We start from the raw sequence: 24,189 nt of genomic DNA on the forward strand, positions 1-24,189 counted from the left end.
TGTCAAGGTCGTTTTGAAGTGTGATCCTGTCCTCTGGGGTGTTAGCCACCCCTCCCAGTTTGGTGTCATCTGCAAATTTGACCAGGATGCCCTTGAGTCCATCATCCAAGTCGTTGATAAAGATGTTGAATAAGACCGGGCCCAAGACAGAACCCTGTGGCACCCCACTAGTCACTTCCTTCTTTCTTTATTTCTTTATGGGACTCAGGCCCAACTCAAATGTGATATTGGGCACTTAAGGTGAAAAATAACTGTGTGGCAATGGACATGGTCAGCAACTTATTTAAAACAGGTTGCACACAGATTCTGCTTGCAATCTTCCAATAGGCCTCTGAGGAAGCAGATTTACATGTATTCATCTGAGACATGCCCACATCTGATTGTGTGATAGCATCAGTACTGTGTGGTGCTCATCTAGGCACCATTGAAATTTCCGAATGGAGTCTTTGATATGGAATGCAAATGTGCAATCCCATCCTGAGCTACCAGTTGTTGCACCCTAAACTAGAACTGGGGGGAGGTTGAGCTATAACCGATAGCACCGCACTGTAATAAAAATCAATTCCTTTTCAGATAGGAGCATGAATCACTTCCTTGTTAACCCATAGAAACCTGACCCTTAAAGTATGGATGGAATTTGTGATTGAAGCTTTACAACCCAATTCTTGTGTGGGGTTGTGTGTTTCCTCTTTGGAAGAGTCGTGTTACTAGATAGCCTTTCTCCCCCCCTGAATAAAAGCCTTTAATAAGTACACCCTTTGAAACTCTTTGAACGCAGAGGCAGTGAAAAGAACTGAATTGCTCTGAAAATTGACCTAACCCATCCATGTTTCCTCCTTTCTCCAAAGTGCTCCGACCTTCCTTTCTTTATCTGTGATGGCACCTCGATGACCTGCTCTCCCACGGCACAGCCTCACAAAGTTTATCGAGCAGTTTGCGTACTCTGTGGTCCTATAAAAATCCCCTGTGGTTATTTTACTAGTCTGCTGAGGATTAGGCGGTGTTATTTAGCCTCCAGTTTCATTTTTTTGCAACCAAGCACTTAGTGGAGGAGAAGATTCATTTGCTACCACTGAGACAAAATGATTAATCTGTATTCATAATTAAATATTTCTGGGCTTCAGTGAATATCTGCATTCAAATTCTACATCCTCTTTTATCTGAGGGGTGAAGATTGTTATTTTCAGACTGGGGGATCCTGAGATTCCTCAAGGGATGATTATTAATGATAGAAAAGCTTTCCTTACCATGCAAGGTCTCTCTCAGCACTAACAATCTTCCCCTGCAATGAGAAGCCAGCAGGGAAGGCTAGGTATGTGCAAAGGTTATCCATTCATCTTGCGAAAAATGAAATAAATGGGTTTCACTCATACATTTGTTATGAATCAAATGCAATAGGAACAAATATGTTCCAAATGGGGGCAAAGATTTATTCATTTGTTTCTTTCATTTCTGCCTCTGCTTGAAGTAGTAGCCAAGTCAGTTTGAGATTACATACATGGATGAGGGAGATAACCATGTTATTTTACGCAAAAAACTGGTCACCAACTGTTGTTCACAGAGAAGAAAAGAAAAAAAAGCCCAATGAAAATTTCTTCCCACAAATGAGACATACTTTATGACTCTTTTGCATTGTTTTGTAGTTTCCTTTACACTGAAAGGAATATGTTACATAAGTAAATAGTTATGCAATTTATGTAATGTATGTCAAGTAGCACAAAGCTAATAATAATAATAATTATTATTATTATTATTATTATTATTATTATTATTATTATTATTATTTTTACCCCATCCACCCCAGCCAAGGCCAGGCTCAGGGTGGCTAACAAGCATTAATAAAAACAAGTTGAATGAATACAACTTAAAAACAAGATTAAAATACAACATTAAAATATTGAAACATTAAAATATTAAAATGCAGCCTCATCACAGGAGGAGAAAGGAAAAAGAAAGAGGGGGGAGGGAATCAAATTGGCTCCAAGCCAAAAGCCAGGAAGAAATCAGATCCTGCAGGGCCCTGGTCTCATGAGGCAGAGCGTTCCACCAGGCCGGAGCCAGTGTTGAAAAGGCCCTGGCTCTGGTTGAAGCTAATCTAACTTCCTTAGGGCCTGGGACCACTAGGGTGTTGCTATTTATGGACCTTGAGGCTCTCCATTGGGCATACCAAGAGAGGCGGTCCTGTAGGTACGAGGGTCCTAGGCCGTGATAATATAATGCTTGGAGAAAACCAAATGGGAGTGGAACAGAAACAGCGCAGACTGTGTTGAAAACAGATAAGAATGGAAATCACTTCCTTCTTGTATCCCTAACTGGTCATCTGTCACTTCTTGAGATTTCTGCATTGAAGGGGGTGGGCTAGATGATCATCAGGGTCTCTTCCAACAATTCTCAGATTCTATGGTAACCCACAACTAGTCCAGGACGTATGGATCAGGCAAAATCATCGTACCAGAATTCATGAAAAGCAAATTTCTCAAACATCCCTCCTCCAAAAGACATGGCTCTACCATCTACCACCACAAGATATACTTAGCAGAAACATAATTCAGCCTTATATTTGGCAAAGAACCAAGAAAATGTAAAAAGCAAAGCTTGGGGGAAGGGGGAAACTAACTTGGCTTGGGGCAATTTGGAATAACTTCAATACAATGGATATCAGCTTAACAGGAAATATTCTTTCTAGCTCAGCCATGTGGCACACACACAGTTTCAAGATAATGCATTCTGTTAAAAATGTTGTTTCCTAAATGGGAGGTGATCATTATAATTTGACTCTATATGTTCATATTACTGCTTGATGCAATTACTATAAAAGTCTTACAAGGCAACAATCTTCCATAATCTTGCCACCGCTGAGTATTTTCCTTAAAAAGACCATAGAATATCATTATGAAATGATATTAAACTCACCATGTCCTACAGACGTATCCTTCCACCCCAAAATAGATGAGGCTTCAAAACAGCAGGGAGTTTATTGAAATATGGCACATGCTGTCTCCCTGTTCTGTGAATAGCCATTAAAATCAATTAGTGCCTTTATTTCCGTAGAGTCTCCTGCAATCATTTGCTCAAAGAGCTTCCCTAAGATTAATATTGCACATTTTTCAAGTCAGTCACAACTGATCATTATTATTACTTACCAAATAATCAGTAATATTCTCATCATATTTTGTTAAATCATTTATCATCTATCAACAGGTTGAAAATCCAAGAAGCTCTGTAACATCACAAACCGTTGCAGCCATAAGATTTTATTCCTTTGCTGCATCGGAGGTAGCTTGTGGAGAAAGTCAGATACAATTGATTTGAGTAATTTCCTGTACATTGTGCATTTTTCACAGTCCCCATTTTCAAAATCCCAAGCCTTCCTTGCAATGCATTCAAGGGATTTGTGGAACATGACTTGAAAGATTTTGCCCTCATTAATATATGTTCTTTCGTCAAAATCCACCTAAATGAGATCATCCACACAATGGGCCCTTCCAGATATACCACCTGAAATTTAAAAATAAAAAAAGATTTACCAAGCAAATGCATGACCCTGCCATGCTAATTGGAGAGCCTAAATATCTTGCCTGCACTCAAACCAATTCTCATGACAAGTCAGTCCTACTAAATTCAGTGGTATTACACCCAGGTTCTGAAGGAAATCAGCCCTGAGTGCTCACTGGAAGGACAGATCCTGAAGCTGAGGCTCCAATACTTTGGCCTCCTCATGAGAAGAGAAGACTCCCTGGAAAAGACCCTGATGTTGGGAAAGATGAAGGGCACAATGAGAAGGGGACGACAGAGGACGAGATGGTTGGATAGTGTTCTCGAAGCTACTAACATGAGTTTGACCAAACTGCAGGAGGCAGTGGAAGACAGGAGTGCCTGGCGTGCTCTGGTCCATGGGGTCACGAAGAGTTGGACACGACTAAACGACTAAATAACAACACCACCACCCAGGTTTGCAAGGTTCAGATATCATCTAAAGTCCACCTGTGAATTTAGAAGATATGCCTCCTGGAGCTTTAATTTAGAAGATTTACAGACCACGTTTCAGCAGAGCAGAGTTTGCAAAAGCACAATGACATATGCAAATAAAACATAAGGTGGAGAAGAACCTTCAAATATGACATCAATGTATGGGCAGGTTTGGTGTGGACATGCTCAGTACTAGGCAGATCAGAAGGAAGCCCAACCACATGGATTAAAGTAAGAACAATGACCATCATGCACACAGCTTGTTGCCACTATTTTCCAGAGTTTTGAGGAAGTGCTGTTAATTCCAACACAGGGATAGTTCAACACCATCCATGCTACACTGCTTTCAGTCATGAGTGGAGCCAACGATGTGTTTGCATGGTGCCAGTCTTCCCACTGCCTTGTTCCCTCCTCCTCCCAGTAAGCAACAAAAACAAGAAACGAGCATAGCAACTCTCCTCCACTTTACAAGGTGATTTTGTTTGCCCAGCTACGCTCAAAAGCACAGGAGCTCTCCTATAACTGGAAGAGTGGCAACTTCATCTAGATCAGTGGTTCTCAACCTGTGGGTCCTCAGATGTTGTTGGACTTCAACTCCCATCATCCCTGAGCTCTGGCCTTGCTAGCTAGGGGGGATTGGAGTTGTAGTTCAACAACATCTGGGGACCCACAGGTTGAGAAAGGCTGATCTAGATGTTTTGCCTTCAGAATGCAACTCATCATTGATGACGTTCACATATCCGCTAACATTTCTCTGATGAAAATAGAGATGACGTATTTAACAAGTTTGACCAAACTGTGGGAGGCAGTGGAAGACAGAAGTGCCTGGCGTGCTCTAGTCCATGGGGTCACAAAGAGTCAGACACGACTAAATGACTAAATATTTATATATATATATATATATATATATATAATTTTTTATTAAAGTTTTTTAATACAAATGCATGTTTAACAAACAACATAAATTTTGTAACATCTTTTATGGACTCCCTCACGCCTCCTGCTTCCACTTGCATCATTAAAAATTTGTTTCCAAGCAAATTATCATTTTGTTTACAATCTTAGATCCAATCATTTAGGTTAAACTCAAATATACTTTGATGGTAGACAGTTCTTTCTACTCTGACATCCTTGTTAACATTCAGCCAAATTACAGTACTTTTGTAGATAGGTCTTGAATTTCTTCCAGTCTTCTTCAACTCTCTCCTCACCCAGGTCTCGGATTCTGCCAGTCATCTCAGCTAGTTGCATATAGTCCATCAGCTGCATCTGCCATTCTTCCAGTGTGGGTAGATCTTGTGTTTTCCAGTTCTTGGCGATAAGTATCCTTGCTGCCGTTGTTGCATACATAAAAAATGTTCTGTCCTCCTTTAACACATTCTGGCCGACAATGCCCAAAAGGAAGGCCTCTGGTTTCTTGGTAAAGGTATACTTAAACACCTTTTTCAACTCATTATATATCATTTCCCAGAAGGCCTTCACTCTGGGGCAAGTCCACCAGAGGTGAAAGAATGTTCCTTCATTTTCCTTACATTTCCAACATTTATTATCAGACGAATGGTATATTTTAGCCAGTTTAACTGGGGTCATGTACCATCTATATATCATTTTCATTACATTTTCCTTCAAAGCATTACATGCAGTGAATGACTAAATAACAACAACATTTAACAACAGCAACAGCAGCAGCAGCAGCAGCAACAACAACAACAACAACAATAATAGTAATTTGCTTATTTATACCCTGCCTATCTGACTGTGTTGCCCCAGCCACTCTGGGTGGCTTCCAACATATATAAAAACATAACAAAACATTAAAAATTTTTTAAAAAAACTTCCCTATACTGAGTTGCATAGTCACTTACCTCCTTGGCTTAAGGTTTGCAAAACTCCATACCCTCCAACATTTCTCCAGTTAAAATACAGTGGTACCTCGGGTTAAGTACTTAATTCGTTCCGGGGGTCCGTTCTTAACCTGAAACTGTTCTTAACCTGAAGCACCACTTTAGCTAATGGGGCCTTCTGCTGCCGCCGCGCCACAGGAGCACGATTTCTGTTCTTATCCTGAAGCAAAGTTCTTAACCTGAAGCACTATTTCTGGGTTAGCAGAGTCTGTAACCTGAAGCGTATGCAACCTGAAGCCTATGTAACCCGAGGTACCACTGTAGTGATGTCCTACCACACGCTACAACATTTCTCCGATGAAAATGGGGACATCCTAATGAAAAGCAGGACATTTTGGGATGCAACTGGAAACTGGGATGGCTTCTGTAAATCTGCCACTGTCCTTGGAAAATAGGGACACTTGCAGGGTCTGTGTTCAATGAAAGTCTATTCATTTTCTTTTTTTTTTAATATAATTTTTATTAGGTTTATAATAGACAAAATTCAAATTGCAAAAATATATTTCCATAAATCTAATGGGCTCCCCCCATCTTCCGAGCACTGCATTCTCTGTAAATCCAAAACCTCAGCAATTTGTTGACTTATTTTAAACATAATAATATATCTTCCATTTTATCGTGATATCTGGTCTCTAAGCATTTCAATCCAAATCCATTAATTTTTAATTTCAACACAATAAAATTATTTCATTACACCACTTCTGTCTTGTTGTGCCTTATTTACCAATTCAAAAATTTACCGATACTGAAGCTATACTTTCCTAGAAAGGAGCATTTTTTTAACATTCATACAACTTATAATGCTTTTTCAAATAGTCCTTAAATTTTTCCCAAACTTCCTCCGTTTCTTCTTCTCCCGAGTCTCGAATTCTGCCAGTCATTTCAGCCAGTTCCATATAGTCCATCAGCTGCGTCTGCCATTCTTCCAGTGTGGGTAGATTTTGTGTCTTCCAGTGCTTTGCCATCAAGATCCTTGCTGCTGTAGTAGCGTACATAAAGAAAGTTCTATCTTTCTTGGCCACCCTCTGGTCTACCATGCCCAAGAGGAAGGCCTCCGGTTTCTTGGGTACGGTAAATCTAAGCACCTTTTTTAGTTCATTATGTATCATCTCCCAGAAGGCCTTCACCTTCGGGCAGGTCCACCAGAGGTGTAGAAATGTCCCTTCCTCTTCTTTACATTTCCAACATTTATTATCAGACAGGTGATATATCTTTGCAAGCTTGACTGGGGTCATGTACCACCGGTATGTCATTTTCATAATATTTTCCTTCAAGGCACTACATGCCGTGAATTTCATTCCGGTGTTCCATAACCTTTCCCAGTCTTCAAACATAATGTTATGCCCCAAGTCCTGTGCCCACTTTATCATAGAGGATTTAACAATCTCATCCTGTGTATTCCATTTAAGCAGCAAGTTGTACATTCTCGAAATTAGCTTAGATTTTGGCTCAAGCAACTCTGTCTCTAGTTTCGATTTTTCCTCCTGGAAACCCACTTTTTTGTCCGCTTTAAAAACTTCCTGAATTTGAGCATAATGCAACCAATCTCGCACCTTGTTTTTTAACTTTTCCATACTCTGCAACCTCCATTTATCTCCAATTTTTTCAATTATTTCCCAATATTTAGGCCAGTGGGCCTCCATATTGAGTCTTTTACGTGCTTTGGCCTCCATCGGTGAGAGCCACCTCGGAGTTTTACTCTCCAATAAGTCTTTATATTTTGACCAGACCATAAAAATTGCCCTTCTGACAATATGGTTTTTGAACAATTTATGAACTTTAACCTTGTCATACCACAAATATGCATGCCACCCAAAAGCATTATCAAATCCCTCCAGGTCGAGGACATCGGTGTTCTCCAACAAAATCCAATCCTTCAACCAGCAGAGGGCTGCAGATTCATAATATAACTTCAAGTCCGGCAGGGCAAACCCCCCTCTTTCTTTCGCATCTGTTAGTATTTTAAACTTTATTCGGGGCTTTTTGCCCTGCCAGACAAATTTAGATATATCCCTCTGCCATTTTCCAAAGCATTCCACCTTATCCACGATCTGGAGGGCCTGAAACAAAAATAGCATTTTCGGCAATACATTCATCTTTATAGCAGCTATTCTGCCCAACAAGGAAAGTTTCAGTCTTGACCATGTTTCCAAGTCTCTTTTGATCTCTGACCAACATTTCTCATAATTGTCCTTAAACAAATTCAAATTTTTGGAGGTCAGGTGCACCCCTAAGTACTTTACTTTTTTAACCACATTTAGTTCTGTTTCTTTTCTGAACTCCTCTATTTCAGTAGTTGTCAAGTTTTTTGCTAAAACTTTAGTTTTTTGTTTATTCAGCTTGAATCCCGCCACCCGACCAAAGTCAGAAATTAATTCTAACGCTCTTTTAGTACTAGAGGCTGGCTCCTGTAATGTTAATACCAAGTCATCTGCAAATGCTTTCAGTTTATATTGTTTCTCTCCGACCACAATTCCCTGTGCCAACCGGTCATTTCTAATCATGTTCAATAGCACCTCCAGGACTGAAATAAACAACAGAGGAGATAGAGGGCACCCCTGTCGTGTCCCTTTTTCAATTTTGAACTCCTCTGTCACCACGTTGTTTACTATCAATTTAGCTTTTTGTTCTGAATAAATTGCTTCTATTCCATTTTCAAACCCCCGCCCTACTCCCATCCTTTCCAAATTTTTCTTCATAAACATCCAAGAAATGTTGTCAAAGGCTTTCTCCGCATCAATAAAGATCAACACCGCTCTTGTATTTGAGTTAGTCTGTAAAAATTCCAAAATGTCAATGATGTTTCTTGTGTTGTCAAATAGATGTCTGCCAGGGAGAAAGCCTGCTTGGTCCTTATGAATCACTTCATTTAATACTTTCTTAAACCTGCTTGCCAAAATGTCTGCAAAGATTTTGTAATCCACATTTAGGAGTGAGATAGGACGGTAGTTTTTAAGTTGAGTTTTTTCAGTTTCTGATTTTGGTATCAACGTGATGAAAGCTTCTTTCCACGTTTCCGGTGCCTTCCTCCCCTCCATAATCTGGTTACAAACTTCCAACAATGGTTGTATCAATGTTTCCTTCAATGCCTTGTAATATTTGGAAGTAAGTCCATCAGGTCCCGGAGACTTGCCCAGTTGGAGGTTCTGAATGGCGCATTCAATTTCTTGGATTGTAATATTACAGTTCAGGGTTGCTCTCATTTCCTGGGGTATTTTTTGTAATCCATTAGTTGTGACAAATTGGTCCACCTCCGAGCCTTTTTGTGGCCTTTGTGAATAAAGTTCTTTGAAATATCTCTGGAAACACTTTCTAATTTCCTCGGGTTTCTGAACCATTCTCCCTTCAATCTCTAGATTTGTAACTGTGTTAAGCTTTTGTCTCTTTTTCAACTGCCAAGCCAACAACTTCCCGCACTTATTAGCAGATTCAAAGGATCTTTGTTTCATTTGTTTAATTTTCCATTCCACCTCTTGATTTATCAGTTTGGAATATTGTGCCTGGAAAAACTTCACTTCTCTCAGTACTTCCTTTGATTTAGGCCTGGATCTCAGTTTTTTCTCTCCTTCTCTTATTTTCTCCAAAATCTTCTCCTTCTTTTCATTCCAGAGCCTTTTTTTAATCGTATTCTGCTGTATTAGAAACCCTCTCATAACTGCTTTACTTGCGTCCCAGATTGTTCTTTTTTCCACATTTGTCTTTAAGTTTATTTCAAAATAATCCTTTAAAACTTTTTGGGCCTTCTTAACAATCTCCTGATCTCTTAACAAAGCGTCGTTCATTCTCCATCTGAAAGATCCGGTTGTATTTAATCTCAGTTCCATTCTCAAAGCGTTGTGGTCGGAGCAGGTTTTTGGGCAGATTTCCACTTTTCTAGTCTTAGGTGCCAGCCCTCTAGTTATCCATATTTGGTCGATTCGCGTCCATGTCATGTGGGCCTCAGAAAAGAAAGTTCCTTCTTTCCCTAGAGGGTTCTTGATCCTCCATATATCAATCAAATCCAAATTGTCAGTCATTTCAAAAAAGGTTTTTGGTAGTCTGCCGTCTTTCGTTATATTAGCACTTTGCGACTTATCCATATTCACTGAGGCGACGCCGTTCATATCTCCCAACATGATAATGTTGTTGTAATCCAAATAGTCCAGCATAGTCTCATGCAGCTTCTTAAAAAATTCCGATTTTCCATCATTTGGGGCATATATTCCTAGAATTAAAAACTTTTCTCCTTGTGTCTGAATTTCAATTGCCAAAATTCTACCCTGTTCATCTTTAAATACGAATTTTGGTGACAAGTTCTCCTTTGCATATATCACCACTCCTCTTTTCTTAACTTTGTCCGATGAGATAAATTCTTGGCCTAGCCTTTTGTTAATTAACACTTTTCTGTGGAGTCTTGTCACATGTGTTTCTTGCAGGCAAATAATGTCCAATTGTTCTTTTTTCAAAATATGAAATACTTTTCTCCGTTTTTCTGGAGAATTCCCGCCATTTATGTTCCAACTAAGAAGCTGTAGAGACATCCTGGTCTACTTCTTAGATATCACAGTTGGGTATCTAATTTGTCCTCCGTTCCCGAAGGCTGTGGTGCCGGTCCGCCTCCAGATGGTACGGGTCTTGGTGGTGATCCCGGTGGTGGAGGCCAAGAATCTGCAGCTCTCTTTTGGAGGTCCTCCTCGTTGTCGTGTAGGAACTTCTGGTGGTCTTCTGGTGTTTTAATTCTTACCTTCTTTCCTTTGTAGGTGAATGATAGACCTTGAGGAAATTCCCACCTGTAAGGGATTGCGTTGTACCTTAACAATTTTGCCAAGTCTGTATATGAGGCTCTAAGATCCAACAGATATTTAGGAATGTCTCTATAAATTTCTGCCCTTTTGCCTTCAACTTCCAGGGATTTTTTAAAATGTTGGCCTAGTATCTTGTCTCTTTCCTCTCTTGTTCTCAAACAAACCAAACAGTCTCTGGACTTGTCTTTCTTAACCGATCTTCCCAATCTGAAGGCCGTCACAATTTTGAAGTCTTTATCTTCCTCAACCCCCCAAAATTTAGAAAACAACTGCGTCAAAAATTCCTCTAGGTTGCCCTGCTCCAGCTCTGGGACGGCCCTCAGCCTAAGATTGCATTCCTTACTTTTCAGTTCCACCATTGACAGGTAGGCTTGCTGTTCTCCTACCTGTCTTTTCAGAGGTCTTACTTCCCCTTTGATCTCCTCCACCTTTTTGCACGCTTGCTCCGCTTTTTGATTGGCTTCCGCAGCTAATTTGTAGTTCTCCGCCGTAGCTCCTTGCAGTTTCTCAATAGCCTGAGTATGCTGGGAAACCTGATCTGTTAACTTGCTGATAGTAGATGTAGCTCTGTCAATTTTAGATGACTGATCGTCCACCTTCTTATTCAAAAGTGCCAGTTGTTCCAAAATTTGTTTCAAGACTGGATCAGTTCCTCCAGTTGCCATATCTTCTGTTGCAAGCGTTTCAACTTCTTCCTCCTGCGCCGTCAGCACAGTTGGTACCGAAGATCTGCGTTGATGAGTCAACGTTGTTTGAACAAGCTGCCCAGCTCTCTTATCTTTTTTCTTTTCTTTAGCTTCCTCAGCTAAAGCTTCCTTAGCTTTAGATGCTCTTGTTTTCCCTGGGCCACTCATTCCCCAGCTGCCTCTGTTCAAGGTCAAGTAGTCTTTCAATCCATGAGAAAGGCAAGTCCAGAATGTAAACAATTAAACCACAAAAAATCCCAATAAGGTACAGTTCCCAGACCTCTATGCCTCCGCAAATCCACTAGGGGGGGTTTTCATAAGAAAGAAAGTTTCTTTTCCGCCATCAAAGTTCCTATTTCAACTTTTATAGTCCCCAAGTTCAAAAAGGAGGCTTTCAGATAGTTCTGTTTCAAAATAGTGCCACAAGGTAACGGAAAGGTTCCAATATCAGTATTAAAGCGATAGTGTATCCATCAATGCAACAATTTGTACTTAAGAAAAAGTTTCAGCAGCCTGACAGTACTCCTTTGCAACACTGGCAGTCCGATAGCTCGGTTATCCCTTTCAATTCCACGTCCCTTCACAATAGGGGGAAGATTCCTTAGCGCAATGAACCAACAGATTTAATCCTTCAATCTTTTTAATTTCTAGAGAAACACAGTCTGTTAATGCCCCTTCATACTAATTTCAAAGTCTCTTTTGAGCGCTTCAGCCCACATCGGGTTCTTTGCTTTGCTCTGATTAGCAGGACCGGAAGGCGGACTTCCTGTTACTCGCCTCCCGTTTTCAGCCGAATTAAACGAATTTAGATCAATCTTTAGTCAATCTTTAATACCCCTTACTCACGGGTAAATTGCAGCCAATTACGATGATTTTCAAGAAGAAAGGTCGACGCTCATCAGCAACAGCAGCGCGGCTTCACTTCCGCGAAAAGAGCGATGAACTCACAGCGCCGCTCCCCCGTTCACGTTCCGGAGCCTCTTACGAGGTCCCTTCCTCGTTTCTGGGGGGGCTTCTGGCACCCGCCGAGTCCCACGGCCGCAGGCTCGCTCTGCCTACGGTTTGTCTTAATGGGTCTCCGCTTTGCCGCAGCGGACGACCCTTTTTCGCGGAGCCCCTCTTCACACGGTAAAGAGGACCACCATTGCCATTTTGCGCCGCCTCCGGAAGTCCACGAAAGTCTATTCATTTTCAGCTGTGATCACATAGAATCATAGAATCATAGAGTTGAAAGAGACCAGAAGGGCCATCGAGTCCAACCCCCTGCCAAGCAGGAAACACCATCAGAGCACTCCTGACATATGGTTTTCAAGCCTCTGCTTAAAGACCTCCAAAGAAGGAGACTCCACCACACTGCTTGGCAGCAAATTCCACTGTCGAACAGCTCTTACTGTCAGGAAGTGAGACAGCGGAAAGAGGGCTTCGGCACATTTCCATAAACAGATCCACACACACAGCACATCTAGTTCAGCTAGTTGTTACATTCCCATTTCTTTTTAAATTGCAAAAAAAGGTTAAATCTTATGTAAGTGCAAGAAATTCCAGTTAACTTATGTGATAAAAAAATGTGTTTTCATACACTAATGGTCTCTTTCTTTGTCCAACATAACACATTCAGCTATCAGTTAGCTTAACTCTCATGTCTCCGTAGGAGTTGTGTTTTCCTTTGAGCATTGAAATGAATAATTAAATATTATATATTTAACAGGTAATGAATTGCACACACTCTTTTTTCTTTTCCTTTTTGAAGGAAACCATCATCTTGCTGCAAGACAATTTTACTTTGCTGCAATTTGACTCATGATGTGAAGCACTTTAGATAATTTTCTTTGAATGTCAGCGTAGCTCTGTGTAGTGCTGCATTATGCAGAAGTGAGAAGGTTCCCAGTAGGGAAGAAATGGAGATATCAGATTTTTTTGGGGGGGAGGGTTTTTTTGTTTTTGGTTTAGAAAGATGAAATATGCACAGTTCATTTACTAAGATACATACAAATGCAATAATGCTAAGAGAAATGGCATCCTGAATGACTTACAGTATAATATAATCATAATGGAAAAGAGAAAACACAATTACTCTTCATCCTCTTGAGTTGTTGCAGACCTTCACGTCCGTAAGAACCCCATCGCCATAAAAACTTTTCTAGGAAAAGGAGTCTAATAGCAGTGTTCCCAGGAATTCTCCAAAATTATATTCCATGCCCAATATATTCTGGACCTTTTGTACACCATCTTAGGGTGCCAACAAGCTACACCCTGTGGTCATGTGTAAATTAAGAGCACTTGAATAATTTTTTGGTCTTTGAATTTCCAATACACATGGCCTTGATCCACACTTTCCACATTTAATGTGCAGTTTGGAACTGAGGCCTGCTCTGTCCCTCACCAGTCTTGATGCTCTGCCCATTGGGTGAGAAAGGCACCCAGTTCATTCAGAAGGACCAAACCGACTCTTCACTCTTGCTTCTCCTTGGCGTTTCCTGAAGGCAACCAGCCCGATTGAAGGCTTACACTTAGCCCTTGTAACTCCAGATTGGCGTTCTCTGTTGCTGCATTATAAAGAAGCAGGAGGAGGGGGCAGGTGGTAAGGCCATATATATCCTCTACTGGCTCCATCCTTGTGCTGGTGTCTGCATTAGCCAAGCACCAGAATCAGCTTTTTGCCAGTCTTCTGACCTCATCCACAAATACACTCCCACTCGGATTCCTTTTGGAGCCAGATGGGAAGCAATGTTATTGTAAGGAAAGCTTGTCAGTTGATAAAAGAAATCTGAATGAAATTTACAGCCTGTACTGCCCTCAGAGAGAATATGGAAAAGATGATGTATTGTTGGTACATCACCCCTGTGAAATTGCAAAAAATGTATAAGACTGGCGACAAAAGGTGTTGGAAGTGTAAATCTAAAGAGGGAAGCTTTTACCACATGTGGTGGAAATGTGAAGAAGTTTAAAAATTTTGGGATTCCATCTACAATGAACTAAAGAAAATACTTAAATACACCTTTGTCAAAAAGCCCGAAGCCTTCCTTCTGGGAATGATTGGAGAGGAGATTAAGAAAGAAGATTATATAATGTTTCAATTTGCAACTGTAGCTGCCAGGATTCTGTTAGCACAAAATTGGAAAACCCCAAATATCCCGGCCGTTAAAGATTGGCAAATTAAATTATTCGAGTATATGGATTTGGCAAAAATGACACAGTACATTAGACAGCAAAAAGGTATAAAGTTTATTGACGATTGGTCTAAATTCATAACATATATGGAAACAAATTCTAGAGATATAAAAATCACAGTAGGTTCAATATAGCCCTTGCGATGTGTAGACGTTATAAAATGAAAAACTGCAGAATGGATTTAATATTTACATAACCCAAAACCGAGATGGAGGGAAGTCAATCGTTATTTGTTGTTAATTAATGTTTGTCTTTTGGTTGGTTTAGGCGTTTTGTTTTGGTTGATGTTTTCTTTTTTTCTTTGGTATGTGTTGGTTATTTCTCTTTTTCTCTTTTTGTTGTTGTTTGGTTATAGAAAATGAATAAAAAGAAGTTTTTTTAAAAAAAGATAAAAGAAATCTGAATTAAAGAAGTCAAACTTCCAAAAACCTCATTCATTCATTCATATATTGATTTGATTTGATTTGACTTGATTTAATTTGATTTGTATACCGCCCTTCATCATAAGATCTCAGGGAAGTTCACCAGATAAAAATGCAAAGTAAAAACACAAGCAAATAGTTAAACTATAAACAACAAAAGAATAACTCCCCTACCACAAACACATTTAAAAGGCTGTAGAATATTAATCAGCCTTGTGAAACAAAAATACAGATTACAGATTATCATATAACACTTAAGAACAATTTAAAACATCCCCAACCCAAATAAACAACACCCACCCAAGTTAAAATCCCATCCCCTTTAATTTAAACCATATTTTTAGCACAAGGGGGCTGGCCCAGGCCCTTGCTCCACCCCAAAGTGCCACGCCCAAGGAGATGACCCCCTTTGTGTTGCTCCTGGTCTGGAGATCTAGCAGAGGCCACAGGTCCAGCAGGTTGGGGTGGGATGGGGGTCCCCTGGCAGCAGCTGCAGGCAGGTCCTCATTCCTGTTAAGAAAACAATGGCTGCTGCAATAAACCAGGCATAGGCAAACTCGACCCTCCTGATGTTTTGGGACTACAACTCCCATCATCCCTAGCTAACAGGACCAGTGGTCTAGGATGATGGGAATTGTAGTCTCAAAACATCTGGATTGCCAAGTTTGCCTATGCCTGCAATAAACCATCCCTGCCTACATCTGGTAAGTTTTTAAGTTGTAGCGTAGAAAGGACTAGCAGGCCTTCAAGCAAGGTACTTTCAAGTGCTTGAAGGTGTCATGTTGCACACCAGCCTCCTGAGAGAAAGGAGCAGTAAATGCCTGAGCCCCTCACAAGCAGAAGTGGCACAGAGTAGAAAGTGAAAGGTTCTCCCATCCTTACTATGAGTGGCCCTGAGCTATCAGATTAAACCAAAATGCTTTTACATCACAAGAAGGCAACACATCACAATATTTCTCAATAGAGGCAGCTGTCAGATTCAGCTGTGGCACAACCAGCAATGAAAGGTCAAGCATTGTATACCCATGCCTGAACCAGCCGCACATTTCTTACTAATATGGCATTGCTGACTTTTAATTAACAACTAATTTTAACTTACATATTTTGCAAACCAATTCCGTTTTCAAAATTTAAAAGGCATGGGGATTAAGAAGTGCATTTAGGCTTGCAGAAGAGAAACACAATTAAGCACATGGGGGAATAGACAAATGAGTCTTGGCAGTTTCATGGTTCTATTGTGCATATTGCCAAATGAATCCAGCCTTGAAGGGGTTTGGATTGGCATCAAATATTTTAAAGCAAATCCTGTCCATTTCTTTACAACAACTGATTTTTGACGTGCTAAACAAATGGGGCATAAAATCCCAGCTATCGTTTCCCATTGTGGATTTCCCATTGTGGTTGATAGTCATATGAATTATGTATTTTCCTCCAAAACGGAGGGAGCCAGGGTGTTCACACATATCTAACAAGGCCACTGAATTTAATTTGATTTCCAATTATTAAACACATTGTCAAAGGATACTGAGCCATCACAGTGTCAATGCAAATGTTAGGAGGGGAATCTTGACCCCTTCCAAACAACTGCAAAAATAACTTTGGATGAAGTTAAATGTTAATACTTAGACCTCTTAGTGATTTGTCACTGTTGATTTTACCTGCAGTTAATAAACAAATTATCAGCTCAAGGTCATCACCTGTAACAGAATCCTTCAAATATTCCAAGGTGCAATTGTTGGACTATATTCAGTGATGGACCTTATTACTTCGTAGATTATTCCCAATTCCTGTTTCTGAAAAAGCTTTAATTATAACTCCTGGCCAAAATAAATATCATCATAGGTTAGATTACAGGCTTTAATCTATGTAGAGATAGATGTTCTTGTGGGCAGGTGAGGGAATTACAGTGGTACCTCGGGTTACATACGCTTCAGGTTACATACGCTTCAGGTTACACATTCCGCTAACCCAAAAATAGTGCTTCAGGTTAAGAACTTTGCTTCAGGATAAGAACAGAAATCAGGCTCCGGTGGCACAGCGGCAGCAGGAGGCCTCATTAGCTAAAATGGTGCTTCAGGTTAAGAACAGTTTCATGTTAAGGACGGACCTCCAGAACGAATTAAGTACTTAACCCGAGGTACCACTGTATATAAAACTAAAGGATGGACAGCCTGATGCATTATTGGGTTAAGGGCATTCTTCAGGCATCTTCAATTGTCTTTGGTTTTTCGGGTCCTTGAAGGTTGCCCCCTAGGACTGATATGCACACTTTGGTGAATGCTGAACATTGAGGCTGGGCTGCACATATCAAAGGCTCACTTAGCAAGGAAAGAGATATTTGCTTCCAGTCCTTGGGTGGAAAATCCCAGACTATGGCTGTAAACATGCCCAGATCTCTGGAGGGATGTGTTCCTGACAGATTTCTCCAGAAGTTCACCTGCACATACTTTCTGAATTTAGCTAACCAGGTTACAGATCTTCTGTTTGTTATATTTAAGAAATAGAACATTTCTGCTATTTCATTGGCTCTCAAGTCTTTGTTTTGTGGTGGTGGTGGAGGGGGATAATGAAGCCATAGGAAGCTACCATAACCAGGTTCTTTATCATTCTGCTGAAGAAGGTCAGCAGCACATTCCCGGATTTATTCTTTCTTTGTTGTATTTGTTCTAATCTTAAAGGAAGTTTCTATTCAAACTGACATTCAAACAACTTCTATATAAGCCAAGTTCCAAATTAAGAACTGACTTTCCAATTTGTTCTGCATACGTGAAGTCTTCCTTTTCTATTAGTTCTGAGATGCTTATAGAAAAGCAGCTTTCGAGTGAGGGAATTTATAGGGAAGTGGTGGGATATATAACAGGGATGGAAGATTCATGGTCCTCTTGATGTTCTGTCTCACTACAGCTTCACTCAAACCCTGCCAGCATGGCCAGTGATCAGGGGAGGTGGGAGATGAAATCCCATCTCATCCATCCTTACGGGGTCCTCAGTGCGAGATCACATTCACCAGGTGCTATACCAGCTGCACTGGCTCCCGGTGGAGTACAGGATCAGGTTTAAGGTGCTGGTTTTAACCTTTAAAGCCCTATACGGCCTAGGACCCTCGTACCTACGGGACCGCCTCTCCTGGTATGTCCCACAGAGGAACTTACGATCTTCAAACAAAAACAGGCCACAGAAAGGTTAGGCTGGCCTCAACCAGAGCCAGGGCTTTTTCGGCTGTGGCTCCGATCTGGTAGAACGCTCTGTCACAAGAGACTCAGGCCCTGCGGGACTTGACATATTTCCGCAGGGCCTGCAAGACAGAGCTGTTCCACCAGGCCTTTGGCCAGGGCACAGCCTGACTCCCTCCTTTGGCAATCTTCACAGAACTCTAGCCCAATGGTTGCCATCAATTTGATTTGAAGTAATTTTTTAATGAAATGATTTTAGAATGTTTTATTATTTTATTGTTGTTAGCCGTCCTGAGCCCGGCCTCGGCTGGGGAGGGCGGGATATAAATAAATTATTATTATTATTATTATTATTATTATTATTATTATTATTATTATTATTCTGCCATCCATGATATACAACATCTAGAAACTTCCTGGGGGAGACACAACTGGAAGGGGAATTTGAGGCAGAAAAATATGGAAGGCACAGACTTCTGGAAAGGATGAACTCCCTGATCGGCATTTATCCACTCTGATAGGTTCTTTCTGAATTTGCTTTTCCATCAACAAAATGGCTCTTGTTGTCTTTAAACAACAACAACAACCAACATAAAATTGTGTCATGACTCATGTGGGATGGGGAACCTGTCACACCCCCCCCCCCGATTTTGTTGGACTCCAATTCCTCTCAGCTCTAGCCAACATGGCCAACTGTTGCTCTGTGGAAAAGCAATTACTTTTAAATCAATTTAAATATGTAGCATTGATAAGTCCCACATACTCAAGAATTTGCACAGTGTAGGTGCAGTTCAGTAAGAGTAACTGCAAACAAGCCAACCTGAGCTCCTCCCCTCAAAAAAGAAAAAGAATCCTATGTAGGGCATATACAGTAGTACCTCGGGATGCAAACAGGATCCGTTCTGGAGCCCTGTTTGCATCCTGAAGCGAACACAACCCGCGTCCGCACGTCTGCGCGTCCGTGGGTCGTGTTTTGCCACTTCCACGCATGCGCGTGATGTCATTTTGAGCGTCTGCATATGCACGTGCGGTGGAACCCGGAAGTAATGCACTCTGTTACTTCTGGGTCGCCGCAGAGCACAACCCAAAAATACTCAACTTGAAGCATATTTATCCCGAGGTATGACTGTACGGTGCCAAATGTAAGCAAGTTGCAATCTAAAAGGCATATGGCATTAATAAATGGTGTGGTGAGTGAAACATTTAGCTCACATATTGTTTATTCATGGCTCATAAAGCTCACTATATGCATTATAACCTTAGGGCATTTTTAAATATGGTCTTGACCCTGAGTATTTTATCATTTGACTGTGCATACAGGAGGTCAGCAAAATAACATAATTGAAATTTCCCTGAGGTTTATGATGGGACAAAATGAGCCAAATGTTTTATCCAGAATGACAGTGAGCTATCAGTTGGCTAGAAACCCTGAAATGAAAGTCACCAGTTGACTGGCATTTAGATTAAGGTTACCAGATTTTTTTCTGTGAATCCGGGGACACTTTTCAAATTCAGTGGGAATAAAAGGATTTGGTATGGGGACTGATTTGTAAATCCGGGGACTGTCCCCAGGAAACGGGGATGTCTGGCAACCTTAGTTTAGACTATACTAAAAGAAGTTCATAGCAGAAAATACTCCCCAGCCTGTCTTGCATGACACAAGAAAGGTGATTTGCCCTGACTCAGGATGAAGCACAAATCTTATTGGCTGTGGAACCTTTGCCAGTTAGGTGTAGGAATGGCCACTGTGTTGGAAATACACAGAGGAATAGTGATATCAACAAGAAATAAGTTGTTGTTTAGTCGTTTAGTCGTATCCGACTCTTCGTGACCCCATGGACAAGAGCACGCCAGGCACTCCTGTCTTCCACTGTCTCCCACAGTTTGGTCAAACTCATGCTGGTAGCTTCGAGAACACTGTCCAACCATCTCATCCTCTGTCGTCCCCTTCTCCTTTTGCCCTCCATCTTTCCCAACATCAGGGTCTTTTCCAGGGAGTCTTCTCTTCTCATGAGGTGGCCAAAGTATTGGAGCCTCAGCTTCATGATCTGTCCTTCCAGTGAGCACTCAGGGCTGATTTCCATCAGAATGAATAGGTTTGATCTTCTTGCAGTCCATGGGATTCTCAAGAGTCTCCTCCAGCACCATAATTCAAAAGCATCAATTCTTTGGTGATCAGCCTTCTTTATGGTCCAGCTCTCACTTCCATACATCACTACTGGGAAAACCATGGCTTTAACTATACGGACCTTAAAAAATAAGTAGTAAGCAACAATTATCTCTGTGCCTTGATATCTTGTTTAGGACCTGTGAAGGGGCTTGAATCAACTTGATACTCAGTCATTGCAATATTTGGTCTTATAGGCTGCATCTTTTAAGAAGTTAATTTTATATGAGAATGCATTGTATGAAAATGAGAAGGCATTGAAATAGCCTTGCATTACAAGAAATCTTATAATAAACAAATGAAGTCCCAGTATTTGTCAGGCATAACACATTAAAAATGCGTGTGGCATCTTTCTCAACCTCCCCCCATCCCCAAAAATGGATGTGGGGAACTGGTCTGGTATTCAAGCAGCAAAAAAGGAATTATGTCCTGGGATGAAATATGCCAATATCTCAGTGTTCATATCAATGAATGGAACAGAACAGTGAGTTAAGCCTAAGGTTTCACTTGGTTCCGCAAATGTCCGAGACAGCACTTCTTTGCAATAGATCAATACATTTCTTATGCAAGGATCAATATGTGCAATGCCTTTTAAATGTCGTGTTTTTCCAAATGTGTTTTTGCCGCATATATTCCTACAATAGCACTGTCATAGACACGAGCACACACCTTCCCAACTGATCTTTGGAACAGCTGTGTAGGTGGAAATAGCAGCATCACAAACACTTTCCCCCTCAATCGCTATGACTACTGGGGGAAAAGCCATATCCGTTCAGAGACATTGCATCCAATCCATTAAGTCATTTCCCTTTGGTGTTTTAATTAAATAAAGGAGGTTAATTGCTGTGGAAATGGCTTGTCAAGGCACAGTCAGCACAAGCATCCAGAAAGTTTGGTGTATTTGACCTGAATAATTAGATCCGCACACTTCTGCCTCTGACCTGAACTTGTTTAAACACTAGTGGGACAGGCAGTATACATTATTCCTGCATTCTTGTTTGCTTTGGAAATTTCCACTCCCTTCTTTTCAAAGAGCAGCGTCTGCACATTTTCGCTGCTTCCCTAGTCCTGGTCAGTAATTTGATCAGCCAGAGGAAAAAGTTCTGGATAATCTGGTTACTCCTCTGGACCCTTGTGTAATCTGCACCGCTCTCCTGGCTCCATCTAAGACATGCGGTGTAGGATTAGAGTTGCTGCTCCCACTATTAGGTCTACTACTGATGCACACAAACACACACACCGTTAAGTTGTGGGTGAACATATCAGACGACACAGCAATTTTTCAAACAGCTCTTGTTTATTCAGAGGCCAGAACAGAACTGAACTGAAGAGCTCAGTCAGCCTGCTTATATAGAGCTCCAGAACAACTTAACTGTAGCAACTTTCTAAAACTATCCAATCACTGAACGTCACTTTCGATCCTTCATTTGCATAACTATCTACAGTATCCCCCTGCTGGCCCAGGGTGAGAACTTCAGCACATAACACACACACCTCCCCTAGAATATCAAGCATTTTTTTTAACCCCCATCCTCTCAAAGTATCTCAAAGCCACATTATTCTTCCCTGTCCCAAACACATGTTGTTCTTCTGTTTGAACTCAGGGAAGCTCTGCAAACATTTCTGTCAATCTACTGTTCTTTGTCCAATCAGGTCTCTGCACCACTTAGCCAATCCTAATCCAAAAGTATAGCTATGGGTGGGATAGTGACTGAGCCCAGGTCCCACAATGAGTTTCATGGGCGCTGTTAACCCTGGTTTCCCAGGTCCTGGTTCACTTTATATCTCTCCATCCCACCCCCATTATTCCACTTTCTGGAAAGAATATGTCAAAGGGAATAAGCTTGGAGGAAAAGCAATAATAATTTCCCATAGCTCTGGAAGTTTGTGTGGTCCCTTGTTAACAGAAGAATGGCCGCCTTAAATGAGATTTCTGGTCCTGAGTTACTGTGGCCCCTCAGGATTTCCCTGCATGCTTAGAGATACAGATTTGGTTCACAGTTAAAGGCGACAGCCATCCTGTAGATTTCCAGTTCTCCAAATGGAGCTCTCTGTCTAACTAAAGGAGGCAGGGTACGCTGTTGAAGATTGCAATAAGGAACATTCCAGACTCTCCGTGGTGCCACACATTTGTGGTTTTACCTCTCTTAATCCTAGAAGAGTGACAGTATGAAGTGGGGGAATTATAGATTTGGATTGTTAAAGGGTCCTAGCTTGGAAGTGAATCATCTTGTTGTTGTGGAACTATGCCAACAAAGTCAGCACTGAACATTACTGACTGCAGGAAAAACAGGTGTAAACTTTGGTTAATATCTAATGCAGGAGGTGTGAATAACTTCTACCTCCTGTTTCCACTTCATTGCAAAATAATGCATTTATTCATTTCTTTTAATGTTTAGCTGTTCTTGGGGACAGCATTTGTTCAATTGTTCTTCCTCTTCATTTCCAGGGCTGCTGCCTTTTTTGCACTATGCTATTATCTTGCTCCTGAAGACAGGAGTGCCTGGCGTGCTCTGGTCCATGGGGTCATGAAGAATCGGACACAACTAAACGACTAAACAACAACAAATTATCTTGCTTACATTATCCAGCGCTTTTTTTCTTTAAAATTGTTTAGGGGTACTCTCATTTTGAATCAAGAAAATCACAATTTTATAGTTTAAATCGGAAAAAATAAATACAGTAAATGGACAAAAGTTCAAAGATTCACAAAATGTTTAAGGGTATGTGTGGCCCTGCGTCCCCCCAGAAAAAAGCACTGACTTTATCTATTGTTTTGCCATACCAGTAATACCTACTCTTAAAACAAAGCAAAACACAAACCCTGCTCACTCTTGGAATATATTCTCCATATATATATATATATCTAATTGTTATTGTTTTTGAAACTGATGTCTTTCTCTATTATTGATCACTTGTGTCTGTCTCCGTGTGTGAAAAATGAACTTCTCGTACTGGAACTGCAACACCTCTGTGGATGTTTTTATTGCTGAGCGATGCAGAGAAACAACTTGCTCAAACAATAACTGGCTCAAAACGTTCCAGCTCCTTGAATCTACACTTATTATATACTTGAGTGCCCTCATTCAGCAGGGAACTCTGCATAATGATGTTGACAAGAGCAACAGAGACCAAACAAATGCCATCCCTCTGGCATGTACTGAAATTGCAGAAGCATGCTTTTCCTCATGGCCACAGCAAAATGATCATGCCTTTTAGGCAAGATTGTTTCCTTAATATATATGGTGTTTTCACCAACCTGTTATCCATTCCTCCTTAAGAACAGAGCTCCTATTTTCCAGGGACAGCCACAGATTTACAGAAGCACCCTGGTTTCTGATTTGACCCTGGAATGTTCCACTTTTCCTTAAAAGGTAAAGGGACCCCTGACAATTAGGTCCACTTGTGACCAACTCTGGGGTTGCGGCGCTCATCTAACTTTATTGGCCGAGGGAGCCGGCGTACAGCTTTCGGGTCATGTGGCCAACATGTCTAAGCTGCTTCTGGCAAACCGGAGCAGGGCACGGAAACGCCGTTTACCTTCCCGCCAGAGCGGTACCTACTTATCTACTTGCACTTTGATGTGGTTTGGAACTGCTAGGTTGGCAGGAGCAGGGACCGAGCAATGGGAGCTCACCCCGTCTCGGGGATTCAAACCACCGACCTTCTGACTGGCAAGTCCTAGGCTCTGTTGTTTAACCCACAGCACCACCTGTGGACATCACTATTTTCATTGGAGAAATGTTGGAAAGTATGGTAGGACACCCCTATTTTCATCAGAGAAATGTTGGAGGGTATAGACTGCTGGATCAGGCCACCCACCCACCTAGTAAAGCTTCCTGTTCTCACAGTGGCCAACCAGAAGGCTGTAGGAAGTCTACAAGCACAAAAGCACTTTCCTCACTTGTGATTC

This window comes from Podarcis melisellensis (genome assembly GCF_964234715.1).
Source record: "Podarcis melisellensis genome assembly, chromosome: 9".
Lineage (NCBI taxonomy): Eukaryota > Metazoa > Chordata > Lepidosauria > Squamata > Lacertidae > Podarcis > Podarcis melisellensis.